Source organism: Thermobia domestica, chromosome 2 (assembly GCF_964235325.1).
Source record: "Thermobia domestica chromosome 2, izTheDome1.hap1.1, whole genome shotgun sequence".
Classification (NCBI taxonomy): domain Eukaryota; kingdom Metazoa; phylum Arthropoda; class Insecta; order Zygentoma; family Lepismatidae; genus Thermobia; species Thermobia domestica.
Genome location: NC_137455.1, coordinates 117,616,466 through 117,630,256, shown reverse-complemented (window position 1 = coordinate 117,630,256; position 13,791 = coordinate 117,616,466). Strand labels below are relative to the sequence as shown.

Sequence of the window (13,791 nt, the reverse complement as noted above, 5' to 3'; positions counted from 1 at the left end):
TTGCCCAATTTAAATATTTGGTATTATAGTATAGGACGTTAATATGGATCACTATAAATTTGGGTGGTCCACCTTGTTCCCTTTTTTAGGGGTACAAAATTGCCAAAATATAAACGTAAGCAATACGTTGTACCACGTGTTTGGTTTTTGACCTAATTTATCTCCTTGGATGAGGTCCTATTACCTTATATGGTTATATTGTAATGCATAGGTGTTCATTTCCTATCATAAGACATAGGTACATTGGTGCATCCCTTTCAATTTTAGGAGAGGTACGTACCTTGGCCCGCCCCTTAAATTTTGGAATTTTTTTGATTTAAGCATTCGGTATTATAGTACAGGACCTTAATATGTATCATGATAAATTTGGATGGTCCACATCGTCCACTTTCATGGGTACGAAATTGCCAAAATATAAACGTAAGCAATACGTTGTACCACGTGTTTGACATTTTGACCCAATTTATCTCTTGGATGCGGTCCTATTACCTTATATGTTTATATGGTTATGTATAGGGGTCTATTCCCTATCATAAGACATAGGTACATTTGTGCACCCCTTTAAAATTTGTTAGGGGTACCTTGGCCCATCCCTTAAATTTTAGAAATTGCTCATTTTATATATTTGGTATTATAGTACTGGACCCTAACATGTATTATGATAAATTTGGGTGGTTTACCTCGTTTCTCTTTCATGGGTACATGTTATATGGATATGTACAGAGGTTTATTACCTTTATATGTTTATGTTCCCTTTTAAATTTGGGGAATTATCAAATAACAAAATTCGGTAAACTTTTTTCTAGGACCCATTGGTGTTCCTCTTATGGCCAAATATTCAAAATTTAAAGGTTATTGACCGGCTTTATTATTGAATAAGTACAGGATTTATTACTTTTTCATAACACACAGGTGTATTTGTGTACCAATCTTAAATTTTGGGAGGGGTACATTTCTTATTGTCATATCAATAATTGGTAATGGTTCTTAAAATTGGATAGTATCTCATTCATTGGGTAAATCATTATGATCACGTAATCAGTTATTGACCTATGATGGAATTAGGAGTCCAGGACATTGGAACATTGAAACTTTGTAGGATAATTTGAGAATTGTGTCATTGGTTTTGATTATTCCCGCCAAATATAAACGTAAGCAAGACGTTGTACCACGTGATTGACCTTGATGAGGTAATGTACAGGGATTCTTTTCCTTTGTTGTGGTACTTCTTAAGTTTGAGTACACACACACACTTCTAGAAAACAGTTGGTTCTACTCAGGTAAACAATTGACGGACATTATTGACCTTATTGAACATATAATGATATGATTAACTCTAAGACTTAGGTATATCAAGAGAAGTATTCTTTAAATTTGGGAATGGTGATAAACAGAATTTTAACATAAGGTGCGAAATTTGAAACAATACATTGAACTTTAGTCACAGCTCATAGTCTAAGATCATTGGTGGTGATTGATTTGAAATCTGATAGCTAACCTTATGGAATTTTATGACTCATAGTCTTAAGGGAATACATGCTACAACACTGGCAAAGTTATTGTTGATGCAATTTGATTGGCTGATCACTATCTTTCCTGCAATCTGATTGATCACTATCTTTCGTGCAATCTGATTGGTTGATGAGTTTTAAATCTTTGCTGTATTCAGTTTGAAGTTTTGTTTTACATTTAAAAATCTTGGTTTCGTTCAACATTTTGCACTCAATGATAAATATGATCAAAACCGTTTATTTGTTAATCGAATAGTTAAAAACCGGATAAAGTTTGACGGTTAACCGTGAAACGTAAAAATTTTTTAGTTTGAAATTTTTTTTTGCTTGAAACATTTTGTTTGAAAATTCTTGCTTTCAAATTTTTTGTTTGAATTTTTTGTTTGAGAATTTTGTTTGAAATTTTTTTGACAACTTTTGTTTCAAAATTTTTTGTTTAAAATTTTTTGTTTGAAATTTTTTTCGTTTCAAAATTTTGTTTAAAATTTTTGTTTGAAATTTTTTTCGTTTGAAATTTTTTGTTTGCAAATTTTTGTTCGAAAATTTTGTTTAAAATTTTTTGTTTAAAACTTTTCGTTTCCAAATTTTTTGTTTGAAATTTTTTGTTTCAAAATTTTGTTTGAAATTTTTTTCGCTTCAAAATTTTGTTTGAATTTTTTTTTGGTTTGAAATTTTTTGTTTGAATTTTTTTTTCGTTTCAAAATTTTGTTTCAAAGATTTTTGTTTGAAATTTTTGTTTCAAAGTTTGAGTTGACATTTTTAAAAGTTTGTGCACTTATTAGTAAAGAACTGGAACTGTTTAGAACAAAAACCTCTGGCAACATTGTGGTGCAATAGTACACGTCAGAACATGATAATGCAACGTCATCAGTTTTTCATCGTATATAAGTATCGTTCGAGTTAGTATTCATGATAACATCATCATGGCTACTTGTCTGCAGTTTCTAAACACGCGTGATGTGATGAAATCATTTACCAAGATTACTGATTTACAACAGAATGTACCTTATAGAATCTTAGCTAGCCAAAAAATCCCTACAAAGTTTGGATTAAGAATCGTAGTGAAGCTTGAAAATGATAAGAATATAATTTTACCAGCAAGATATTTACCCATGGAAGCATCAAAACAAGAAGAACTGCTGCGTTTCTTAAATACTGGATCTGTATCTTTATGTTACAAAGGATTCTTGGGTCGAAGCCATCAATTTGAATTTAGTACACAGCCAGATTCGTCAGCCATTGTGATGAAATCATGAATCAGCACATTAGACGTAGTTGTATGAATTTGGTTGATCGGCATGACGTCAGCAACTGTGATGAAATCATGAATTCAAACGTCAGCACATTCCTTTCCAATGACGTCAGCAATAACTATAAACCAGCAAATACAGTGTCATCCCACGAAATCATTTGAGCAAGTGCTTTTCAGGAGGAAAGATGTGTACTTCTAACGATAAAGAGTTCATCTTCGCAAGCTATTATCCAATAAATATATTTCAAACAAAACATGTGATGCTTGGTATCAGTGCTAGAACATTTGAACCTGTGATTCGATTGGGTAAAGCAGAACAATTTGGTGTACAACTGACCTGTGAAGAATGGCAAATATTATGTTCACGAATCGACCAAATGAACGATTATTTTCATGATGAGCTAAATGTAACCATAGTCAAATCATTAGGCTCAAATCATGAAGTGGTGCTGCGTACAGTCCTCGAAGAGAAGATGGTGTTGTTACGTAAAAAGAGTACATTTCATGTCCCTCGCAACATGGTGTATCTAACACAAACGGAATGGAACAAATTCACAGCGTATTTCCGTGTGTGAAACATGCAGTGGAAGTGTGCAACAAAACTAGTATATTCCTGAAAAAGTACTATTTTGAAAAATGTGTTATGCATATTGTACAACATGTATCTAGATATTGTGATGGTTGTCAACATCGTTCGTGGGTGCATAACTGTATTGATAAACAGTTTATTTGTGATCAAATGGACATTGAGTTTCCACCAATTGATATTGCATTAGACCTTAAAAGACTTCAACTGGAATTAAAATTATACGCTAAAGACAAACTAGTGCAAGAAGTTCAAAATACATTGTATCGACAATATCCAGAACCACTATCTGGTATGGATGTATGTGGAGTGTAATAAAATGATCCATTTCAATGAATTGTGTTTTTTCATTTCAAGTACAACCCCAGGTTCCGACGTGTACTATTGCACCACAATGTTGCCAGAGGTTTTTGTTCTAAACAGTTCCAGTTCTTTACTAATAAGTGCACAAACTTTTAAAAATGTCAACTCAAACTTTGAAACAAAAATTTCAAACAAAAATCTTTGAAACAAAATTTTGAAACGAAAAAAAAATTCAAACAAAAAATTTCAAACCAAAAAAAATTCAAACAAAATTTTGAAGCGAAAAAAATTTCAAACAAAATTTTGAAACAAAAAATTTCAAACAAAAAATTTGGAAACGAAAAATTTTAAACAAAAATTTTAAACAAAATTTTCGAACAAAAATTTGCAAACAAAAAATTTCAAACGAAAAAAATTTCAAACAGAAATTTTAAACAAAATTTTGAAACGAAAAAAATTTCAAACAAAAAAATTTTAAACAAAAAATTTTGAAACAAAAGTTGTCAAAAAAATTTCAAACAAAATTCTCAAACAAAAAATTCAAACAAAAAATTTGAAAGCAAGAATTTTCAAACAAAATGTTTCAAGCAAAAAAAAATTTCAAACTAAAAAATTTTTACGTTTCACGGTTAACCGTCAAACTTTATCCGGTTTTTAACTATTCGATTAACAAATAAACGGTTTTGATCATATTTATCATTGAGTGCAAAATGTTGAACGAAACCAAGATTTTTAAATGTAAAACAAAACTTCAAACTGAATACAGCAAAGATTTAAAACTCATCAACCAATCAGATTGCACGAAAGATAGTGATCAACCAATCAGATTGCAGGAAAGATAGTGATCAGCCAATCAAATTGCATCAACAATAACTTTGCCAGTGTTGTAGCATGTATTCCCTTAAGACTATGAGTCATAAGATTCCATAAGGTTAGCTATCAGATTTCAAATCAATCACCACCAATGATCTTAGACTATGAGCTGTGACTAAAGTTCAATGTATTGTTTCAAATTTCGCACCTTATGTTAAAATTCTGTTTATCACCATTCCCAAATTTAAAGAATACTTCTCTTGATATACCTAAGTCTTAGAGTTAATCATATCATTATATGTTCAATAAGGTCAATAATGTCCGTCAATTGTTTACCTGAGTAGAACCAACTGTTTTCTAGAAGTGTGTGTGTACTCAAACTTAAGAAGTACCACAACAAAGGAAATGAATCCCTGTACATTACCTCATCAAGGTCAATCACGTGGTACAACGTCTTGCTTACGTTTATATTTGGCGGGAATAATCAAAACCAATGACACAATTCTCAAATTATCCTACAAAGTTTCAATGTTCCAATGTCCTGGACTCCTAATTCCATCATAGGTCAATAACTGATTACGTGATCACAATGATTTACCCAAAGAACATTTACCAATTACTGATATGACAATAAGAAATGTACCCCTCCCAAAATTTAAGATTGGTACACAAATACACCTGTGTGTTATGAAAAAGTAATAAATCCTGTACTTATTCAATAATAAAGCCGGTCAATAACCTTTAAATTTTGAATATTTGGCCATAAGAGGAACACCAATGGGTCCTAGAAAAAGGTTTACCGAATTTTGTTATTTGATAATTCCCCAAATTTAAAAGGGAACATAAACATATAAAGGTAATAAACCTCTGTACATACCCATATAACATGTACCCATGAAAGAGAAACGAGGTAAACCACCCAAATTTATCATAATACATGTTAGGGTCCAGTACTATAATACCAAATATATAAAATGAGCAATTTCTAAAATTTAAGGGATGGGCCAAGGTACCCCTAACAAATTTTAAAGGGGTGCACAAATGTACCTATGTCTTATGATAGGGAATAGACCCCTATACATAACCATATAAACATATAAGGTAATAGGACCGCATCCAAGAGATAAATTGGGTCAAAATGTCAAACACGTGGTACAACGTATTGCTTACGTTTATATTTTGGCAATTTCGTACCCATGAAAGTGGACGATGTGGACCATCCAAATTTATCATGATACATATTAAGGTCCTGTACTATAATACCGAATGCTTAAATCAAAAAAATTCCAAAATTTAAGGGGCGGGCCAAGGTACGTACCTCTCCTAAAATTGAAAGGGATGCACCAATGTACCTATGTCTTATGATAGGAAATGAACACCTATGCATTACAATATAACCATATAAGGTAATAGGACCTCATCCAAGGAGATAAATTAGGTCAAAAACCAAACACGTGGTACAACGTATTGCTTACGTTTATATTTTGGCAATTTTGTACCCCTAAAAAAGGGAACGAGGTGGACCACCCAAATTTATAGTGATCCATATTAACGTCCTATACTATAATACCAAATGTTTAAATTGGGCAATTTCTAAAAATGAAGGGGTGGGCCAAGGTACCCCTCCCAAATTTTTAAAGGGGTGCATTAATATACCCATGTCTTATGAAAGGTAATGGACCCCTGTATACGCTCATATAACCATATAGGGTAATAACACCTCATCAAAGGGATAACTTAGGTCGAAACAAAACACGTGGTATAACGTATTGCTTACGTTTATATTTTGGCAATTGTGTACCCCTAAAAGGGAACGAGGTGGACCACCCAAATTTATAGTGATCCATATTAGCGTCCTATACTATAATACCAAATGTTTAAATTGGACAATTTCTAAAAATGAAGGGGTGGGCCAGGTACCCCTCCCAAATTTTTAAAGGGGTGCATTAATATTCCCATGTCTTATGAAAGGTAATGGACTCCTGTATACGCCCATATAACCATATAGGGTAATAACACCTCATCAAAGGGATAACTTAGGTCGAAATCAAACACGTGGTACAACGTATTGCTTACGTTTATATTTTGGCAATTGTGTACCCCTAGAAGGGAACGAGGTGGACCACCCAAATTTATCATGATACATATTAGGGTCCTGTACTATAATACCCAATGTTTAAATTGGGCAATTTCCAAAATTTAAGGGGTGGGCCAACGTACCCCCTCCCAAATTTTTCAAAGGGTGCATTAATATACCCATGTCTTATGAAAGGTAATGGACCCCTGTATACGCCCATATAACCATATAGGGTAATAATACCTCATCAAAGGGGATAAATTAGGTCAAAAACCCCCGAAATTTGAATTTTTGGCAATTTTTTACCCATGAAAGGGAACGACATAGACCCCCAATACTGATAGAGGTACATACTATGGTCCTAGGCTACCACACCCAATTTTTAGATTTGGCAATTTCCAAAATTTAAGGGGGGTGGTCCTATGTACCCCTGCCAAAATTTAGGGGGTGGGCCAAGGTACCCCTGCCAAAATTTAGAGGGGGTGGTCCTAGGTACCCCTAGGTCATTGACCCCGGGCCAAGGTCATTGACCTTTGACCTATGACGTCACAAAAATTTTTGCTGACTCGACGCAATATACGCCGGGGCCTACTACTGACACATAGGTCTAAATATAGATCTTATTGAGCTGAGCAAAATAATATGGGCAAAGTGTAAATCCTCATGCGTAGTTTTCCAGAAAAATAGAGAAAAAGTTCTTTTTCGATCTAAAAGGTAATGTACGATAACCTAAATTCGAAATAATGTTCTCATCAGGCATTTCGTTATGACAGTGGCAGGACGATAGTACACCGTACGATTAATGAGGTAATACCCAGGCCAAAATTATGATTAACTTTTGGCTTTAATTTTTGTTTAAATGTACAATCCAACGATGTAATTGTGTTTAAATGTACTTGAGCCACCGTTCCCCCTTAGTACTTCTTGTATACAGACTTTTTAAGCAGTATGAAGGCCTTTTCCTTTAGCTTGTTGAAAAAAAAAAGCTTAAATTTTTACCAATGCGACATTCCTCAAGAGTCACCACTGATTTCTATTATATTTTAATTCTTAAAAATATTGGTCATTGATAATACCCTAACTCACTATTAAACTGAGTTTACTACTACAATTAATATAAAAATTTTTGTAACATACAGCTACACTACTTATATCATAATAAACGAGAAAATACGTTCATATGTATCCCGTTTACTTTGTCAATTAATGAAAATTGTGGCTTTTAAGAAATAACATACAAAATTGATGAGTTGATTTTTAGTTTAACGTCCCTTTCAGCAGCGAGACTATGTAAGACGGGACCTACTGATTAACGTTGAATCCGAAACTACATGAGCTCCCGTCGGGAACGAATCCGGGTCTCTCATGCCAAAGGCGAGTACGCTAACCGCTTAGCCACGAAGGAGCTCACATACAAAATGGAGATAGAAATTATGTGATGATCAGCAGTGAAACCGGCATAAGCACAATTCTAAACGGCAATCATATCAGTATATTCGTCATGCTATCCTGGAATGTTATACATCCTTGCTTTAGAGTTTCGTAATGATGTCTGCTGAAAGACAAATGGCATGATAAGGATCCTTGTAATAAACGGCAAACGCCTTAATGCGTCATGCTAATACAGAGGTTGATTCATTTATGATGTTAATGTGCAACTGTATCGTGCATGCACAACCCATCGCCGTGACTAGTGCTCTCAAACGGGTCGGATTGTCGGGTAGGGTCAGCTCGGGTCAGTTCACTTTGCTCAACTGAGTTTAGGTTGAGCTTAAACTCGGCTGGAGTCGAAAACTGCTGCATTTCACTAGCTGCCTAATTAAAAATAGCAATTTTCAATTGATTTTATAGAAACCATAAACCTATTTTGAACACTTGCAGCTAGTATTTTTATGGTAAATGCTTATTTCTGTACTTGTGTGTACTTTAATTTTTAAATGTGGAAGATTGATTTTACCAATCGAAAGAAAGATTGGATATGGACAACCAAGCCCAAGCGGGGCCGCGGTGGCTCAGTGGTAGAGAATTCATCTCCGGTGCGTGGTGTCCATGGTTCGATCCCAGATTGTGCTAAGTGGGCTTTGTGGTGGAGAAACGCCGTGTAGTGGGTGTTTTTCGGGTTCTCATGTTTCCTCCCACTTTCTTCATTCCACCATTTCATTCATTTCTCATGGTCACCATCTCCCTTAGCCTCGGTGCAGAATCGAGGGACCTTAAACTGAAGATTTCATTTCATTTCACCAAGCCCAAGAACATCGATACAAGAACGAGATAAAAATTGGATATGCAAGACGAAGTGCATAGTAATCTTGCTCTTGGCCTTGTTTTGGTGATCACGAAGTAGCGATGAGCATATTTTCTTGCTTTCCGTATAGTATGAAAGACCATAATCAAAATCACACTTGGTCTTCATTTGTGCCGATGAGGCGAGCATTCTTGGCTCTTGTATAGCATGAAAGACCACCAAGACTACGAAATGCAGGACCAAGACTTGACTGTGCAAGACGAAGAATAAGACGCAGTATTGATGACCAAGACCCAGGGTGCGAATTGTTTGAATTTCATTTGTTGGGCTAAAAGTGATGAAATAAAATTAGTACTTTATAATTAATTATCACATTGTATTTTTAAATTTTAAATTACAAAATTCACATTATGTATCTTCTTACTTGCAACTACGTATATATACTGTAAAATAAGTTTTAATTACCGAAAAAGAAAAAGAAAAATCAAAGTGGCGAGGGTCTCGGAATCATAAGAACCTATGTTGGAATGAAAGTTGAAGGGTTGGAAAAAAATCACAGGTGTTCTCCCGTTTTCTCAACCCTTATCACTGTAGATAAACGATTTTCTTTTGTCTCCGCAAAGAGACTTGCTACTGCCTTCCGAGCAGGTGAGACACTGACCTTGAAGAAAAAGTTCGTCACAGAACTAAAGCAAGAAAAAAATAATAAATTTCTCCCACGTCGGACATTGGCGTCAGTTATAAAAAGAAATAACCAAACCTCAAAAGTGCCAAATATTCCCTAAGATGCATATACAAATCCCCCGCTTGATCTAGCTAGTGGTTAACGTGTAAGACTTCGGTACACGTGGTCCGGGTTTAATTCCCAATGGGAGTGCATTTTGGCGTTCACCCAGTGTCGTAACGTAGTGCTCTCAAACGGGTCGGGTCAGGCTACTCGGGTCGGGTCAGATCGGATCGGGTTGTTGGATCAGATCGTTGGATCGGATTGGATCGGGATCGGATCAGATCGTTGAGAACACTAGCTGTGAGATTGCCACGAGACGAGCAATACTTTCTCGTTAGTCATGCAATACAGCAGTGTGGTCGAGCGTATTCTGATGTCGATTTTTGGTGGGGTTCATTGTGGCCCTTTCCGTTGCTAAGTTCACGGCGTCACACATTGCATTGTGTAATTTTCGTGTAGGTCGTGCCACTGTGAACTGTATTAAACGAAAATATGCGACACAGAGTCCTGGGCACACCACACCGACGCGAGCAACTGGAAACCGAACTCCTATGAAGAGGACCCCGCTGCTATTGTGTGTGGTCGGTCGGCGAATAGCGATTTCCGAAAATCCACACACACAGCGTGCGATGGCTAGAAAATACCGCACATCGCAGGTAACAATCAACATCGCCATTCCCAGGTAGCTTATGGTAGTTCGCAAGAGCAGTGTACACACCTTGAAACCATGTCATGTGGCTGAGCGAAAAAGGAACTGCAGGAGGCTGTATAAACGTCATCTTGCGGGTGATCGGTGGAAGTTTGTTGTTACCCTTGATGAGGCGTGGATTTACGTCACAAACTGTGGTAAAGTTCGTGTCATTACATACAAACCTGTCGACGTCAAAGGCTGAAGCAGTTCTGCCAGTGCGCAGAGACTTTCCCAAAACAATTCATGATTGTGACCGGTTTTTTGTGTAGAGACTGATGCCAAGGGCCGAAGCACGTTATTCCGCCAGTGTACATAGAGTTTTCCAAAATGGTTCATAATTGTGGCTAGTTTCTCGTACAGGAACAAACTGAGTCTCCGAAAAAGGGAGAGAAACGTCAAAATCAATGCTCCGTACTACCATATTCATGTCCTAATTGAAATGTGCAGTATTAAATCCCAGCATTGTGCAGACAAGGGTGAACTAGGTTGAATTACACCACAACAAGACATCCAGCCACACGCAGAAAACATCGCTGGATTCTATCGCGGTATGGAACAGGACACTGGAATTTCAGTAATTTCCTTCTCTGATATCCCTGTCAGGAGTCCAGATGTCAGCGAATGGACTACTGTGCTTTCGGACTCCTCTTGCGGCGCCTGTCCCATCGTTGAGTGCGCACCGTTTCTGGCCTGTGGAAAGCCTGTAAAAGTGGGATGCAAACACTCAAGATCCAGTTGCAACGTAGTATCCTGCAATGGAAACTCCGATGCCGGGCAATAGTCAGCAGAAGTAGCCTGCAGATAAGAGCGCAACTGGTGGTGGAAACACGGCATTTCCTAGCTAAGCGGGGCATTCAAATTCGGTTCAATATACATGAATCAATTTCTGTAGTAGAGTCACACTAAAAGATATCGCTACCTGCGTGACTGCTGTACAGTGGCATAACTGAGGTGCCCGCAGGGTTTGGGGGCCCACCGCAAAGCAAATGTCAAGAACTATAGGCTACAAAAAGTGAGCTGAATACGGAATAACCATTTCCCTGAACATTATTTACTTTAGAAAAGAAAAATATGCTCTGGGTGAAAATTCATCCATTCTAGCAACATCAGTTTTAAAAAATCATCTTAACACTCTAAGGTTAAGGGAAAATAATTTTTGCCTTTTTCGGTGAGTATTAATTTTAATTGTAATTTTATTATATTCCATGAATTTATTAACCATTGTCTTCTACAGGGGCGTAATATAGTGGATGGGTATGGGAAGGGAGGGCCAAAAATAATCCTGCGGGGGGCCGACATTTTTGCGTTACGCTACTGCTGCTGTATATAAAGAAGCAGTACAATAATTGCATAAAAACAAATTGTATGAAGTTTGGAGTGATTGATGGGCAAACTAAAATTATTAAAAGGAAAAAATAGTGCGTTCAATAAACCACGAGTTTAAAACTTACTGTGTTCAGCAGTCCGAACACTTCAGCGTAACAGTAAATAATGTGAGATTTCGTTTGTTAGAAATACTTGTAGTTTTATACCTATTATCTTTTGCCTTAATTTTATTCTTAGAATGAACGCACACATTTTGTACTCAACATATTAGAATAAAAATCTGCTAATCATCTTGGGAAAGTGAGTAATCAGTCACTGACGACGGCAGTTATAATATTGCCAAATACTCGTTGTGGAATGAAAGTATGACATTTATTTTACTAGCGTAATAAAAATTGAACTCTTCCTAAATGTAATACAAAATATAATAATTATTTATCTTCTTTATAACTGAAGAAATGTTCTTCAATTGTAATAGTGTTACAATTCAAGGAAATCAAGGAACTAGTCGAACCGATTTACACAGTTGCATGTATCTGTGTGACGTAGACAGCTGCTAGGTTTCTACATCTCTACACGCTTCAGTGCACGGGATAATTAATTTTAATTAAGAACCTATTTAGGATCATACGTCATAACATTTGGTTCTCATGACAAAATGCATCTAATTCTCAGTGCTTCTGTTTAATGCGGCGTTAAATAACTCCACGATAGCGTTAAATGGGCCTTCATACTTGAAGTACGAGGTGCACACCAAAAGTACATGCCGTTTCGTTTCAAATTCCAAGGAAATACAGGGAAATAACCTACGTATTTCTCAACTGCCATCGCTCCGCCTATTTTGTGCTGGCATGGTTATTTTTGGTGATATGTTTCAGATACTTACCAGAGATAATCTACTGGCAAAATGGCATCCAAGAAGAGAATATTTGAAGTTTGGAAAAAAAAAGTCACTCGGGGCTAAATCTGGTAAGTAAAAAGGATGTGGCAGTAAATTATCCATGTGGAGGATGAGATTACTATTTGTCATTTGTGGTTGTTTCTCAGTCAATTTTGGCAAAACTTCTGTATCCAAAATTGTACGAAAATACTCGCACGTAATTGCATGAAATTTCGGAACAAGTTGGGGCAATATCACTCCCGGGAATCGCAGAAGACAACGTACAGTACAGCATCTCCTCATTGGATGCCATCTGACGATTTTTTTTTTTGGGGGGGGGACTGTGAATCTTCATTTCTACTGCATCGACTGCGTTTTTGTTTCTGGATTGAATAATGGAATTTATGATTTAACCATTGTCACAATATTTTCCAAGAAATTCTGTTTCTCTTCCAAAGCGTGTCAAATTGATCAAATCATTGCCTCTTTTTCATTAAGCATTCCTGGAGCCCAGCGAGAAGAAACTTTTTCATTGTTAGAGCTAATGTATCATAAATCTCCTGAATGGTGACACGCCTATCTTCCATTTTTGGACGTCCAGACCTCTGCTAATTTTTCACACCGTTCGCCCTCGCACCACTTCCTAACAGCATTTTCTGCAAGGGGACTATCACCACACACATCCTCCAATTTGCGATGAGTATCGGCTGCATAGTGCCCAGCTGCGGGGAGGAATTTCATAATTTCCCGTTGCTCTTCAACCGAAAATTCCATGCTCACAGGCACTATCAGAAACACGTCTTACTCGTTCAGGCACTGACTCAACTGCTTTCATCTAGTAAACAAAGCCTGAGCTGCTTAGAGACAAAGGATGGAGGTCTCCAATGCCGCAGTTGCTTTCCTGAAATGACAAAAAATGTGGACTTTGAAACAAAACACCACGTACTTTTGGTGTGTACCTCGTACATGGACTATTTCTTGACATCTTGTATGCTTCTCCAAGGAACAGTATTAGAAAGTGAAACACAAAACTGCAATTAAGTCTGCAGGTTTACAATGGTAACATTGCCCTACCAGCATTTACTTACCTAAAAATTGGTTTAGTGAAAAAACTGTAAATGATTGACGTATAACCAGGGGGTAAAACTGCGTGGGAATGCGGGGCTACGCCATCCCCTCACCTCGAAAAAGTATGTAAGGCGTCCCTCCAGTTCCTTAAAAAAAATACAATGGGCAAAGATAGGCAGCGGGAACGGCGTGGCGACATGCCGCTACCTACTGTCCCCCACCTTTTTAGATCCACTTTTACACCTGCGTAAAACAATTTGAAATTTCTTTTCACTATGAATGGTCATTGTTTATACGTATTCTTGAGCTTCA

General features: G+C 36.7%; 1 protein-coding gene across 4 annotated transcripts in view; it reads right to left on the bottom strand.

Annotated features, from left to right (window-relative positions):
- The window catches only part of LRP1 (LDL receptor protein 1), a 527,843-nt gene that overhangs the window by 303,395 nt on the left and 210,657 nt on the right, over nt 1–13,791 (bottom strand). The gene's annotated exons all lie outside the window — the stretch shown is intronic.